The sequence below is a fragment of the Ovis canadensis genome, chromosome 6, assembly GCF_042477335.2.
Source record: "Ovis canadensis isolate MfBH-ARS-UI-01 breed Bighorn chromosome 6, ARS-UI_OviCan_v2, whole genome shotgun sequence".
In the NCBI taxonomy this organism is placed as follows: Eukaryota; Metazoa; Chordata; class Mammalia; order Artiodactyla; family Bovidae; genus Ovis; species Ovis canadensis.
The window spans coordinates 98419895-98436260 of NC_091250.1; positions in this window are offsets into that span (position 1 = coordinate 98419895).

Sequence of the window (16366 nt, forward strand, 5' to 3'; positions counted from 1 at the left end):
CACAGTCAAAGGCTTTGGCATAGTCAATGAAGCAGAAATAGATGTTTTTCTGGAACTCTCTTTCTTTTCCTATGATCCAGCAGATGTTGGCAATTTAATCTCTGGTTCCTCTGCCTTTTCAAAAACCAGCTTGAACATCAGGGAGTTCACGGTTCACATATTGCTGAAGCCTGGCTTGAGGAATTTAAGCATTACTTTACTAGCGTGTGAAATGAGTGCATTTGTGCAGTAGTTTGAGCATTCTTTGTCATTGTCTTTCTTTGGGATTGGAATGAAAACTGACCTTTTTCAGCCCTGTGGCCACTGCTGAGTTTTCCAAATTTGCTGGCATGTTGAGTACAGCACTTTCACAGCATCATCTTTCAGGATTTGAAATAGCTCAACTGGAATTCCATCACCTCCACCAGCTCTGTAGTGATGCTTTCTAAGGCCCACTTGACTTCACATTCTAGGATGTCTTGTTCTAGGTTATTGATCACAGCATCGTGATTATCTGGGTCATGAAGATTTTTTTTGTACAGTTCTTCTGTGTATTCTTGTCACATCTTCTTAATATCTTCTGTTAGGTCCCTACCATTTCTGTCCTTTATTGAGCCCATCTTTGCATGAAATATTCTCTTGGTATCTCTCATTTTCTTGAAGAGATCTCTAGTCTTTCCATTCTATTGATTTCCTCTATTTCTTTACATTGATCCCTGAGGAAGGCTTTCTTATCTCTCCGTGCTGTTCTTTGGAACTCTGCATTCAAATGAGGATATCCTTCATTTTCTTTTGATTTTCACTTCTCTTATTTTCACAGCTATTTGTAAGGCTTCCTCAGACAGCCATTTTGCTTTTTTGTATTTCTTTTTTGGGGGGATGGTCTTGATTACTGTCTCCTAAACAATGTCACAAACGTCTGTCCATAGTTCATCAGGCACTCTGTCTATCAGATCTAGTCCTTTAAATCTAGTGCTTACTTCCACTGTATAGCCATAAGGGATTTGATTTAGGTTATACCTGAATGGTGTAGTGGTTTTCTCCACTTTCTTCAATTCAGTCTGAATTTGGCAATAAGGAGTTCATGATCTGATAGGTTATATATTTCAGTTCTGTTCCATCGCTCAGTTGTGTCCAATTCTTTGTGACCATATGGACTGCAACACACCAGGCCTCCTGCCCATCGCCAACTCCAGGAATTAACTCATGTCCATTGAGTTGGTAATGCTATCCAACCATCTCATCCTCTGTCACCCCCTTCTCCTCCCACTTTCAATCTTTCCCAGCATCAAGGTATTTTCCAATGAGTCAGTTCTTTGCATCAGGTGGCCAAAGTATTGGAGTTTCAGCCTCAGCATCAGTCCTTCCAATGAATATTCAGTGTTGATTTCCTTTAGGATGAACTGGTTGGATCTCCTTGCTGTCCAAGGGACTCTCAGGAGTCTTCTCCAACATCACAGTTCAAAAGCATCAATTCTTTGGTGCTCAGCTTTCTATATGGTCCAACTCTCACACCCATACATGACTACTGGTAAAACCATAGCTTTGACTAGATGGACATTTATTACCAAAGTAATGTCTCTGCTTTTTAATATGCTGTCTAGGTTGGTCAAAACTTTTCTTCCAAGAGCAAGTATCTTTTAATTCCATGGCTGCAGTTATCATCAGCAGTGTTTTTGGAGCCCCCCCAAAAAAGTCTGTCATTGTTGTCATTGTTTCCATTGTTTTCCCTTTCATTTGCCATGAAGTGATGGGACCAGATGCCATGATCTTAGTTTTCTGAATGTTAATTTTTAAGCCAACTTTCTCACCCTCCTCTTTCACTTTCATCAAGGGGCTCTTAAGTTCTTCACTTTCTGCCATAAGAGTGGTGTTATCTGCATATTTGAGGTTATTGATATTTCTCATGGCAATCTTGATTCCAGCTTGTGCTTCATCCAGTGCAGCATTCCTCGTGATATAGTCTGCATATAAGTTAAACAAGCAGTGTGACAATATACAGCCTTGACATACTCCTTTCTCTATTTGGTTATATATTTAACTATGGGTTATATCTTGATTATATATTTAACCTATGACAAAGGAGGTAAGAATTTACAATGAGAAAAGATTATCTACTCAATAAGTGGTACATGCAAAATAATACAGCTACATTTAAAAGCATGAAATTAGAACACTCCCTAACACCATACACAAACAAAACTCAAAATAGATTAAAGACTTAAGTGTAAGGGTAGACACTGTAAAACTCTTAGAGGAAAAATAGGCAAACCCTCTACAACATAAATAACAACAAGAGATTTTCTGACCTACATAAAAAAAAAAAAAAACTAAACTAAAAGAATGAGAATTAATTAAACTTAAAACCTTTTTCACACCAAAGGAAATCATCAACAAAATGAAAAGTGACCCATAAAATGGAAGAAAATATTTGTAAATAGAGCAACTGACAAGCGATTAATCTCCATAATATTCAAACTGCTCATGAGGCTTAATATCAAAACAAACAATCCAAGCAAAAAATTGGCAGAAGACCTAAATAGATTTTTCTCCAGAGAAGACATACAGGTGGCCAAGAGGCACATGAATAGATACTCATCATCACTAAGTATTGGTGTTATTAAGTCGTGTCTGATTCTTTGTAACACCATAGACTGTAGCCCGCCAGGCTCCTCTCCATATTTTCCAGGCAAAAATACTTAAGGACTCCCATTTCCTTCTCCAGGGGATCTTCATGATTCAGGAATGACCCATGTCTACTGCAATCCAGGCAGATTTTTCACCCCTGATTCACCAGAGAGACTTATTAGAGTAATGCAAATCAAAGCTACAACAAAGTATCATCACCTCACACTGTTCAGAATGGTCATTATTAAAAAATCTACAAGCAATAAGTGCTGGAGAGGGTATGGGGAAAAGGAAATCCTCTCACATTTTTTGTCAGAAATGTAAATTGGAACAGCCACTACGGAGAAAAATATAAGGATTCCTTTAAAAACCAAAAATAGAATTACCATATGACACAGCAATCCCACTCCTGGGCTTATGCCCAGAAAAAAACATAACTCCACAAATACATGCATCTCTATGCTCACTGAAGGAATATTTACAACAGCTAGGACATGCAAACAAGCTAAATATCCATTAACAGAGGAATTGATAAAGAAAGTGTTTTACATATATATAATGAAATATTTATATTTTATATAATGAAATATTAACCATAAAAAGAGTGAAATATTGCCAATTTCAGAGACATGAATGAACCTAGAAATTGTCATATGAATGAAGTCAGAGTTATATGATATCCCTTATATGCAGAATCTAAAAGAAAGGATACAAATGAACTTATTTACAAAAGAAAAACAGACTTAGAGATAGAATTTACGGTTACCAGTGGGGGAGGGATAGATTGGGAATTTGGGATGGACATGTATACACTGCTATATTTAAAATAGGTAACCAACAATGACCTATTGTATAGCATAGATAATTCTGAGCAATTGTTTCAGTTCAGTTCAGTCGCTCAGTCGTGTCCGACTCTTTGGACCCCATGAATCACAGAACGCCAGGCCTCCCTGTCCATCATCATCTCCCGGAGTTCACTCAGACTCATGTCCATCGAGTCCATGATGCCATCCAGCCATCCCATCCTCGGTCGTCCCCTTCTCCTCCTGCCCCCAATCCCTCCCAGCATCAGAGTCTTTTGCAATGAGTCAACTCTTCGCATGAGTTGTCCAAAGTACTGGAGCTTCAACTTTAGCATCATTCCTTCCAAAGAAATCCCAGGGCTGATCTCTTTCCGAATGAACTGGTTGGATCTCCTTGCAGTCCAAGGGACTCTCAAGAGTCCTCTCCAACACCACAGTTCAAACGCATCGATTCTTCGGCACTCAGCCTTCTTCATAGTCCAACTCTCACATCCATACATGATTACTGGAAAAACCGTAGACTTGACTAGATGGAACTTAGTTGGCAAAGTAATGTCTCTGCTTTTGAATATACTAAAAAGTATAGCAACTTTTCTTCCAAGCAGTAAGTGTCTTTTAATTTCATGGCTGCAATCACCATCTGCAGTGATTTTGAAGCCCCCCAAAATTAAGTCTGACAATGTTTCTACTGTTTCAATATCTATTTCCCATGAAGGGATGGGACCTGATGCCATGATCTTCGTTTTCTGAATGTTGAGCTTTAAGCCATCTTTTTCGCTCTCCTCTTTCACTTTCATCAAGAGGCTTTTTAGCTCCTCTTCACTTTCTTCCATAAGGGTGGTGTCATCTGCATATCTGAGGTTATTGATATTTCTCCCTGCAATCTTGATTCCAGCTTGTGCTTCTTCTAGTCCAGCGTTTCTCATGATGTACTCTTCATAGAAGTTAAATAAGCAGGGTGACAATATACAGCCTTGATGTACTCCTTTTCCTATTTGGAACCAGTCTGTTGTTCCATGTCCAATTCTACTTGTTGCTTCTGCAATTGTTTATAGTAGCCTAAATGGAAAAACAATTTGAAAAAGAATAGATTCACGTATATCTGAATGACTTTTCTGGACCCCCGAAATTAATACAATGTTGTTAATCAGCTATATTCCAATATAAAATAAAAATTTTAAATATTATTTGAAATCATCAGCAGATAGAGAAACCACTAAAAAAATTCAACATCCATTCAAAAACTTGAAAGAAGTTGGGTGTGATAAAATGTATGACAAGCTCACAGCTAACATCACACTCAATAGTGGAAAGCAGAAAGCTGTCCCTCTAAGGTCAGGAATAAGATAAGGATGCCCACTCTTGTCATGTTTATTCAACATAGTATTGGAAGTCTTTGCCAGAGAAATTTGGCAAGAAATGCAAAAACAAAGATATAAATTGAAGAATTAAAACTGTTATTTTTGCAGTCCAGTTCAGTTTAGTCACTCAGTCATGTCCGACTCTTTGCGACCCTATGAATCACAGAACGCCAGGCCTCCCTGTCCATCACCATCTTCCAGAGTTCACTCAGACTACGTCCATCGAGTCTGTGATGCCATCCAGCCATCTCATCCTCGGTCGTCCCCTTCTCCTCCTGCGCCCAATCTCTCCCAGCATCAGAGTCTTTTTCAATGAGTCAACACTTCGCAAGAGGTGGCCAAAGTACTGGCGCTTCAGCTTTAGCATCATTCCTTCCAAAGAGATCCCATGGCTGATCTCCTTCAGTATGGACTGGTTGGATCTCCTTGCAGTCCAAGGGACTTTCAAGGGTCTTCTCCAACACCACCATTCAAAAGCATCAGTTCTTCGGCACTCAGCCTTCTTCACAGTCCAACTCTAACATCCATACGTGACCACAGGAAAAATCATAGCCTTGACTAGATGGACCTTAGTTGGCAAAGTAATGTCTCTGCTTTTGAATATACTATGTAGGACGGTCATAACTTTTCTTCCAAGCAGTAAGCATCGTTTAATTTAATGGCTGCAGTCACCATCTGCAGTGATTTTGGAGCCCCCAAAATAAAGTCTGACACTGTTTCTACTGTTTTCCCATCTATTTCCCATGAAGTGATGGGATTGATGCCATGATCTTTTTCTGAATGTTGAGCTTTAAGCCAACTTTTTCACTCTCCTCTTTCACTTTCATCAAGAGGCTTTTTAGCTCCTCTTCACTTTCTGCCATAAGGGTGGTGTCATCTTCATATCTGAGGTTATTGATATTTCTCCCTGCAATCTTTATTCCAGCTTGTGCTTCTTCCAATCCACCATTTCTCATGATGTAAACTGCATAGAAGTTAAATAAGCAGGGTGACAATATACAGCCTTGACATACTCCTTTTCCTATTTGGAACCAGTCTGTGGTTCCATGTCCAGTTCTAACTGTTGCTACCTGACCTGCATACAGATTTTTCAAGAGGCAGGTCAGGTGGTCTGGTATTCCCATCTCTTTCAGAATTTTCCATAATTTATTGTGATCCCCACAGTCAAAGAATTTGGCATAGTCAATGAAGCAGAAATAGATCTTTTTCTGGAACCCTCTTGCTTTTCCCATGATCCAGTGGATGCTGGCAATTTGATCTCTGGTTCCTATGCCTTTTCTAAAACCAGCTTGAACATCAGGGAGTTCACAGTTCATGTATTGCTGAAGCCTGGCGTGCAGAATTTTGAGCATTACTTTACTAGCATGTGAGATGAGTACAATTGTGCGGTAGTTTGAGCATTCTTTGGCATTGCCTTTCTTTGGAATTGGAATGAAAACTGACCTTTTCCAGTCCTGTGGCCACTGCTGAGTTTTCCAAACTTGCTGGCATGTTGAGTGCAGCACTTTCACAGCATCATCTTTCAGGATTTGAAACAGCTCCACTGGAATTCCATCACCTCCACTAGCTTTGTTCATACTGATGCTTTCTCACCCCACTTGACGTCACATTCCAAGATGTCTGGCTCTAGAAGAGTGATCACATCATCATGATTATCTGGGTCGTGAAGATCTTTTTTGTACAGTTCTTCTGTGTATTCTTGCCACCTCTCCTTAATATCTTCTGCTTCTGTTATGTCCAGACCATTTCTGTCCTTTATCGAGCCCATCTTTGCATGAAATGTTCCCTTGGTATCTCTCATTTTCTTGAAGAGATCTCTAGTCTTTCCCATTCTGTTGTTTTCCTCTATTTCTTTGCATTGATCACTGAAGAAGGCTTTCTTATCTCTTCCTAATATTCTTTGGAACTCTGCATTCAGATGTTTATATCTTTCCTTTTCTCCTTTGCTTTTCGCCTCTCTCCTTTTCACAACTATTTCTAAAGCCTCCCCAGACAGCCATTTGCTTTTTTGCATTTCTTTTCCATGGGGATGGTCTTGGTGCTTGTCTCCTGTACAATGTCACAAACCTCATTCCATATTTCATCAGGCACTCTATCTATCAGATCTCAGTCCTTAAATATATTTCTTACTTCCACTGTATAATCATAAAGGATTTGATTTAAGTCATACCTGAATGGTCTAGCGGTTTTCCCTACTTTCTTCAATTTGAGTCTGAATTTGGTAATAAGGAGTTCATGATCTGAGCCACAGTCAGCTCCTTGTCTTGTTTTTGTTGACTGTATAGAGCTTTTCCATATTTGGTTGCAAATAATATAATTAATATGATTTCAGTTTTGACCATCTGGTGATGTCCATGTGTAGAGTCTTCTCTTGTGTTGTTGGAAGAGGGTGTTTACTATGACCAGTGCATTTTCTTGGAAAAACTCCATTAGTCTTTGCTCTGCTTCATTCTGCATTCCAAGGCCAAGTTTGCCTGTTACTCCAGGTGTTTCTTGACTTCCTACTTTTGCATTCCAGTCCCCTGTAATGAAAAGGACATATTTTTTGGGTGTTAGTTCTAAATGCTCTTGTAGGTCTTCATAAAACCATTCAACTTCAGTTTCTTCAGCGTTACTCATTGGGGCATTGGGGCATAGACTTGGATAACTGTGATATTGAATGGTTTGGAGATGAACAGAGATCATTCTGTCATTTTTGAGATTGAATCCAAGTACTGCATTTCAGACTCTTTTGTTGACCATGATGGCTACTCCATTTCTTCTGAGGGATTCCTGTCTGCAGTAGTAGATATAATGGTCATCTTAGTTAAATTCACCCATTCCAGTCCATTTTAGTTCACTGATTCCTAGAATGTCGACGTTCACTCTTGCCATCTCTTGTTTGACTACTTCCAATTTGCCTTGATTCATGGACTTGACATTCCAGATTCCTATGCAATATTGCTCTTTACAGCATCGGATCTTGCTTCTATCACCAGTCACATCCACAGCTGTGTATTGTTTTTGCTTTGACTGCATCCCTTCATTCTTCTGGAGTTATCTCTCCACTGATCTCCAGTAGCATATTGGGCACCTAATGACCTGTGGAGTTCCTCTTTCGGTATCCTATCATTTTGCCTTTTCATACTGTTCATGGGGTCCTCAAGGCAAGAATACTTACGTGGCTTTCCATTCCCTTCTCCAGTATTACATACAGAAAACCCTAAATAATGAATTCAGTATATTTGCACAGTACTAGCTCAGCAGGCAAAAATATGTTGTATTTTCATACACTAATAAAAAAATTAACAAAGAGAAATTGAGAAAATAATTCCATTTACAATTTCATCTACAAAGTAAAATAAAGTACCTAGGAAAAAAAATAACAAACAGGATATAAGTACAGAACACTGTTGAGACTGTAAAAGGCAAACATCAGTGCAAAGGTATTCTGGGCTCATGGGTTGGAAGAATCAGTATTTTTAAAATTTCTGTAATATTCAAAGCAATCTTTATCAACGTTCCAAGAGTATTTTTCATAGTAATAGAACAAGCTAAATTTTTTTATGAAATCACAAAAGAACCTGATAAATCACAAAAGAACCTGTTTAATCAAAGCTATCTTGAGAAAAAAGTACACAACTGGAGGCTTTCCTGATTTCAAACCATATGACAACACTATAATGATCCAAACTGTATGGTATTGGTTAAAACAACAACAACAACAAAAAAAAAAAAAAACCAGATAAATGGTACAAAAAGCGCATGAATAAATGCATGCCAATTAACATAATTAGGAGCTGAGACTATTGAAGGAGGAAATTACACCTTTTTTTTTTTCCAATAAATTGTACTGGGAAAAACTGCAAAACATCAAAAGAATAAAGCTAGGTAAAAAAACTAGTTATTTGATTAAAAAATAACAGAGGACCTAAACATATTTTTTATAAAGATACACAGCCAAGAGGAAAATATACTCAGAATTATTAATTAGGGAACTGCAAATCACAACCATAATAGTATATTGCCTCGCACCTGTTAGAATAGTTGTTATTCAAAAAGACAAGATATAAAAGGAGTCAGCAATGATATGGAGAAATGATAAGACTTGTCCACTGATAGTGGGAATATATATTGGTGTGTCCATCATGGAAAACTTAGTGAAGGAGCCTCAGAATATTAAGTATAGAACTGCTGTATGATTCAGCAATTTCATTTCTGAGTATTCATCTGAAGAAAAAAAAAAACACTAATTTGAAAAGATACGTATCCTCATGTTCATTGTAGCATTATTTGCAACACATGAGACATGGAAATAAGAATGCTTTGAGAGAAGAATGGATAAAGAAAATATTGTATATATACACTAAATTGTTATTTGCTCAGTTGTGTCCAACTGTTTGTGACCCCATGGACTGTAGCCCTCAGACTCCTCTGTCCATGGACTTTTCCAGGCAAGATTACTAGAATTTGTTGCCATTTTCTTCTCCAAGGGATCTTCCCGATTCAGGGATTAAACCCAGGTTTCCTGCATTGCAGGCAGATTCTTTACCATCTAAACAACCAAATATACACCCTGTGTATATTTACACAGTGGAATATTATTCAATGAAGAGAAAGGAAGACAGTCTCCATTTGTAATAATATGGACAGACCTTGGATACATTATGCTACATGAATGTCAGATAGACAAGCACTGTAAAATTTCACTTATATTTGGAAATTAAGAAAAAAAAATTGAGTTCATGGATACAGAGGATAGATTGGTAGTTGCCAGAAGTGGGGGTTGTGGGAAGAGGCAGGACAAATGGATGAAGGCAATAAAAAAGTTCAAATTTTCAGTTTTATTTATTTTTAATATAAATTTATTTGTTTTAATTGGAAGCTAATTACTTTACAATTTTGTATTGGTAATGCCATACATCACCATGAATCCACCACAGGTATACAAGTGTTCCTCATCAGAACCCCTCTCCCTCCTCCCTCCCCATACCATTCCTCTGGGTCTTTCCAGTGTACCAGCCCCAAGCATCCAGTATCATGCATCAAACCTGGACTGGAGATTTGTTTCATTTATGATATTATACATGTTTCAATGTCATTCTCCCAAATCACCCCATCCTCTCCCTCTCTCACCGTCCAAAAGACTGTTCTATACATCTGTGTCTCTTTTGCTGTCTTGCATACAGGGTTATCGTTACCATCTTTCTAAATTCCATATATATGTGTTAGTATATTGTATTGGTGTTTTTCTTTCTGGTTACTTCACTCTGTATAATCGGCTCCAGTTCCATCCACATTATTAGAACTGATTCAAATGTATTTCCAGTTTTCTAAGGAATCTCCACACTGTTCTCCATAGTGACTGTACTAGTTTGCATTCCCTCCTACAGTGTACGAGTATTCCCTTTTCTCCACACCCTCTCCAGCATTTATTGCTTGTAGACTTTTGGATTGCAGCCATTCTGAATGGTGTGAAATGGTATTTCATTGTGGTTTTGATTTGCATTTCTCTGACAATGAGTGTTGTTGAGCACCTTTTCATGTGTTTGTTAGACATTCATATGCCTTCTTTGGAGAAATGTCTATTTAGTTCATTGGCCCATTTTTTGATTGGGTCAATTATTTTTCTGGAATTGAGCTGCATATGTTGCTTGTATACTTTTTAGATTAGTTGTTTGTCAGTTGCTTCCTTTGCTATTACTTTCTCCCATCGTGAAGGTTGTCTTTTCAACTTGCTTATAGTTTCATTTGTTGTACAGAAGCTTTTAATTTTAATTAGGTCCCATTTGTTTATTTTTGCTTTTATTTCCAGTTTCTGGGAGGTGGGTAATAGAGGATCTGCTGTGATGTATGTCAGAGAGTGTTTTGTCTATGTTCTCCTCTAGGGGTTTTATAGTTTCTGGCCTTACATTTAGATCTTTAATCCATTTTGAGTTTATTTTTATGAATGGTGTTAGAAATTGTTCTGGTTTCATTCTTTTACAAGTAGTTGACCAGTTTTCCCAGCACCACCTGTTAAAGAGATTGTCTTTAATCCATTGTATATTCTTGCGTCCTTTGTCAAAAATAAGGTGTCCATCAGTTCAGTTCAGTCGCTCAGTCGTGTCCGACTCTTTGCAACCCCATGAATCGCAGCATGCCAGGCCTCCCTGTCCATCACCATCTTCCAGAGTTCACTCAGACTCACATCCATCGAGTCCATGATGCCATCCAGCCATCTCATCCTCGGTCGTCCCCTTGTCCTCCTGCCCCCAATCTCTCCCAGCATCAGAGTCTTTCCCAATGAGTCAACTCTTTGCATGAGGTGGTCAAAGTACTGGAGTTTCAGCTTTAGCATCATTCCTTCCAAAGAAACCCCAGGGTTGATCTCCTTCAGAATGGACTGGTTGGATCTCCTTGCAGTCCAATGGACCCTCAAGAGTCTTCTCCAACACCACATTCCAAAAACATCAATTCTTCAGCACTCAGCCTTCTTCACAGTCCAACTCTCACATCCATACATGACCACAGGAAAAACCATAGGCTTGACTAGACGGATCTTAGTTGGCACAGTAATGTCTCTGGTTTTGAATATGCTATCTAGGTTGGTCATAACTTTTCATCCAAGCAGTAAGTGTCTTTTAATTTCATGGCTACAATCACCATCTGCAGTGAGTTTGGAGCCCAAAAAAATAAAGTCTGCCACTGTTTCTACTGTTTCCCCATCTATTTCCCATGAAGTGATGGGACCAGATGCCATGATCTTCGTTTTCTGAGTGTAGAACTTTAAGCCAACTTTTTCACTCTCCTCTTTCACTTTCATCAAGAGGCTTTTGAGTTCCTCTTCCCTTTCTGCCATAAGGGTGGTGTCATCTGCATATCTGAGGTTATTGATATTTCTCCCAGCAATCTTGATTCCAGCTTGTGTTTTTTTCCAGTCCAGCGTTTCTCATGATGTTCTCTGCATGTAAGTTAAATAAGCAGGGTGACAATATACAGCCTTGACATACTCCTTTTCCTATTTGGAACCAGTCTGTGGTTCCATGTCCAGTTCTAACTGTTCCTTCCTGACCTGCATACAAATTTCTCAGGAGGCAAGTTAGGTGGTCTGGTATTCCCATCTCTTTCAGAATTTTCCACAGTTTATTGTGATCCACAAGTCAAAGGACTTGGCATAGTCAATGAAGCAGAAATAGATCTTTTTCTGGAACTCTGTTGCTTTTTCCATGATCCAGTGGATGTTGGCAATTTGATCTCTGGTTCCTATGCCTTTTCTAAAACCAGCTTGAACATCAGGGAGTTCATGGTTCACGTATTGCTGAAACCTGGCTTGGAGAATTTTGAGCATTACTTTACTAGCATGTGAGATGAGTGCAATTGTGCAGTATTTTGAGCACTCTTTTGCATTGCCTTGCTTTGGAATTGGAATGAAAACTGACCTTTTCCAGTCCTGTGGCCACTGCTGAGTTTTCCAAACTTGCTGGCATGTTGAGTGAAGCACTTTTACAGCATCATCTTTCAGGATTTGAAACAGCTCCACTGGAGTTCCATCACCTCCACTAGCTTTGTTCATACTGATGCTTTCTCAGGCCCACTTGACTTCACATTCCGAGATGTCTGGCTCTAGAAGAGTGATCACATCATCATGATTATCTGGGTCGTGATCTTTTTTGTACAGTTCTTCTGGGTATTCTTGCCACCTCTTCTTAATATCTTCTGCTTCTGTTAGGTCCAGACCATTTCTGTCCTTTATCAAGCCCATCTTTGCATGAAATGTTCCCTTGGTATCTCTCATTTTCTTGAAGAGATCTCTAGTCTTTCCCATTCTGTTGTTTTCCTCTATTTCTTTGCATTGATCACTGAAGAAGGCTTTCTTATCTCTTCCTAATATTCTTTGGAACTCTGCATTCAGATGCTTATATCTTTCCTTTTCTCCTTTGCTTTTCGCCTCTCTCCTTTTCACAACTATTTCTGAAGCCTCCCCAGACAGCCATTTGCTTTTTTGCATTTCTTTTCCATGGGGATGGTCTTGATCCCTGTCTCCTGTACAATGTCACAAATCTCATTCCATATTTCATCAGGCACTCTTTCTATCAGATCTAAGTCCTTAAATATATTTCTTACTTCCACTGTATAATCATAAAGGATTTGATTTAGGTCATACCTGAATGGTCTAGCGGTTTTCCCTACTTTCTTCAATTTGAGTCTGAATTTGGTAATAAGGAGTTCATGATCTGAGCCACAGTCAGCTCCTTGTTTTTGTTGACTGTATAGAGCTTTTCCATATTTGGTTGCAAAGAATATGGTGAATTTGATTTCAGTTTTGACCATCTGGTTATGTCCATGTGTAGAGTCTTCTCTTGTGTTGTTGGAAAAGGATGTTTGGTATGACCAGTGCATTTTCTTGGCCAAACTCTATTATTCTATGCTCTGCTTCATTCTGCATTCCAAGGCCAAATTTGCCTGTTACTCCAGGTGTTTCTTGACTTCCTACTTTTGCATTCCAATCCCCTATAATGAAAAGGACATTAAGCGTGGGTGGCTGCGAGCCAGCTCACTAAGCACAGGCAGCTGTGGGCTGGCTCACTAAGCACGTTGAAGAGGAGATACCCCACATCCAAGGTCAGGGGCAGCGGCTTATAGTGCCAGGCTGCTACGGCGCAGGAACCGCTGAGAGGAGCTACCCTGTGTCCAAGGTCAGGGGTAGCGGCTGGCAGGAGACACCCCACGTCTGAGGTCAGGGGCGGCCAGGAGAAGCCACCTTTTGTCTGAGGCTGGGGGCAGTGACCTTGAGGAGCCACCCGGAGCCCAAGGCTGGGGCGGCAGCTGGGAGGAGCCACCCACACCCGAGGCCAGGGCTGGCGGCTCTGAGGAGCAACCGAAGAGTGGTGGCTGCAGGCACAGGAGGGCCTAGAGGAGCTATCCCACGTTGAGGGTCAGGAACGGTGGTGATAAGGAGATACACCTGGTCCAAGGTAATAACAGCAGCTGTGCTTTGCTGGAGCAGCCGTGAAGAGATACCCCATGCCAAGGTAAGAGAAACCCAAGTAAGATGGTAAGTGTTGCAAGAGGGCATCAGAGGGCAGACACACTGAAACCATACTCACAGAAAACTAGTCAATCTACTCACACTAGGACCACAGCCTTGTCTAACTCAATGAAACCAAGCCATGCCTGCTGGGCAACCCAAGACGGGCGGGTCATGGTGGAGAGGCTTGACAGAATGTGGTCCACTGGAGGAGGGAATGGCAAGCCACTTAAGTATTCTTGCCTTGAGAACCCCATGAACAGTAGGAAAAGGCAAAATGATAGGAAACCAAAAGAGGAACTCCCCAGTTTGGTAGGTGCCCAATATGCTACTGGAGATCAGTGGAGAAATAACTCTAGAAAGAATGAAGGGATGGAGCCAAAGCTAAAACAATGCCCAGTTGTGGATGTGACTGGTGATAGAAGCAAGATCTGATGCTGTAAAGAGCAATATTGCATAAGAACCTGGAATGTCAGGTCCATGAATCAAGGCAAATTGGAAGTAGTCGAACAAGAGATGGCAAAGGTGAATGTTGACATTCTAGCAATCAGCGAACTAAAATGGCCTGGAATGGGTGAGTTGAACTCAAATGACCATTACATCTACTACTGCGGGCAGGAATCCCTCAGAAGAAATGGAGTAGCCATCATGGTCAACAAAAGAGTCTGAAATGCAGTACTTGGATGCAATCTCCAAAACGACAGAATGATCTCTTTCGTATCCAAGGCAAACTAGTCAATATCACAGTTATCCAAGTCTATGTCCCAATGCCCCAACGAGTAACGCTGAAGAAATTGAAGTTGAACGGTTTTATGAAGACCCACAAGATCGTTTAGAACTAACATCCAAAAATAAGGTGTCCCTAGGTGTGTGGCTTTATCTCTGGGCTTTCTATTTTGTTCCATTGATCTGTATTTCTGTCTTTGTGCCAGTACCATACTGTCTTGATGACTGCGGCTTTGTAGTAGAACCAGAAGTCAGGTAGGTTGATTCCTCCAGTTCCATTTTTCTTTTTCAAGATTGCTTTGGCCATTCAAGGCTTTTTGTATTTCCATACAAATTGTGAAATTATTTGTTCTAGCTCTGTGAAAAATACCATTGTTAGCTTGATAGGGATTACATTGAATCTATAGATTGCTTTGGTTAGTATGCTCATTTTCATTATATTGATTCTTCTGATTCATGAACATGTCATAAGGATGTAGCATACAGCATTGTGACCACATTAATAATAGTGCACTGTATATTTGAAAGCTGATATAGAGTAGATTTTAAATGTTCTCATAACAAGAAAAAGATTAAAATATCAGGCCAATTTTACAGTAGATTGTTTGCCCTAATTTTGAGAGAAAATAATGCCTCTAATTTACTTGGTCTCAAATATATAACCAATGGCTATAAAATATTGCTAGTTAATACATTTTATTTTCATTTGTATAATCTATGAGACTATGTGTACCTAGTATTTCTGTCACTAAGAGTGGAATCAAGAAGAATCACTGAAATGTGGATATCTTGTATTTTTTTGGATTGAAACATGGTTTTCAGGAAGATCTCTGTATGATCAGTGCAAGTAAGTAAAGCCTTAAAAACAAACATAAATTCATGTATTTTTAATATGACAAACCTAGTCATCAGTTCTAATAAAGAAAAGTGATTAATATTAGAGTAGGCATAATAAGATACAAAGGCTTTATGTCTAGAATTATATCAAGTTAATTAATCAGTAAACACACGTTAAATACACACTATGTGAGGATTGGTGGGTTAGGGAGACAGATTCAGATTTTAACAAAAATAAAATACTTCTTGTTCTTAAATATTCTTATTTTAAGATATCCTTAAGAGTTATCTTGTCTTTTATCTTTTATCCTTAAGATATCCTTAAGAGAAAAGATATTTTAAAAACCCCAATACTTAAGCATTATAAGGCATACAATGAAACATATAAGAAGACCATCTAATCTAGTCTAATGATCATTGAAGAATTTTCTGAGGGTCTAATTTAACATCTATTAAATTATTTGGTTGTAATTGAATCGTTTCCCTAGCCTAGTAAAATAAAGGCCAATCATAGCTTTTTATTTCAATGAATTCTATACTTCTGCCAGCTCTGGGAAAACCAATAATTCAATAAATATTTCTTAGTGTGATTGGTATAAATGCTGATTATTACCAATTGAAAGGGTGACAGGTGGCTCAGTCGGAGAAGAATTCACCTGCAATGCAGGAGATGTGAGTTTGATCCCTAGGTTGGGAAGATACCCCAGAGGAGGAAATGGCAACCATCACCAGTATTCTTGCCCAGGAAATCCCATGGGCAGGGGAGTCTGGCAGTCTATAGTCCACAGGATTGCAAAGAGTCAGACATGACCGAAGCAACTGAGCACACAAACATATCAGTTGAAAGCATGCCTGAAATATCCTTCAAATTGACACTAATCAGTAAAAATGTTCTCTAAGAAAAGATGTTAATAATGTTATATATTTACTTAATTATAAATTAAGTACTATGTATATAAATATGCATAGCCTGTTTGTCTGTAAGACTGCCATGAAAGATTTATAAAGCACCCATGCTAAGATCATCATGGAAATGTGATATA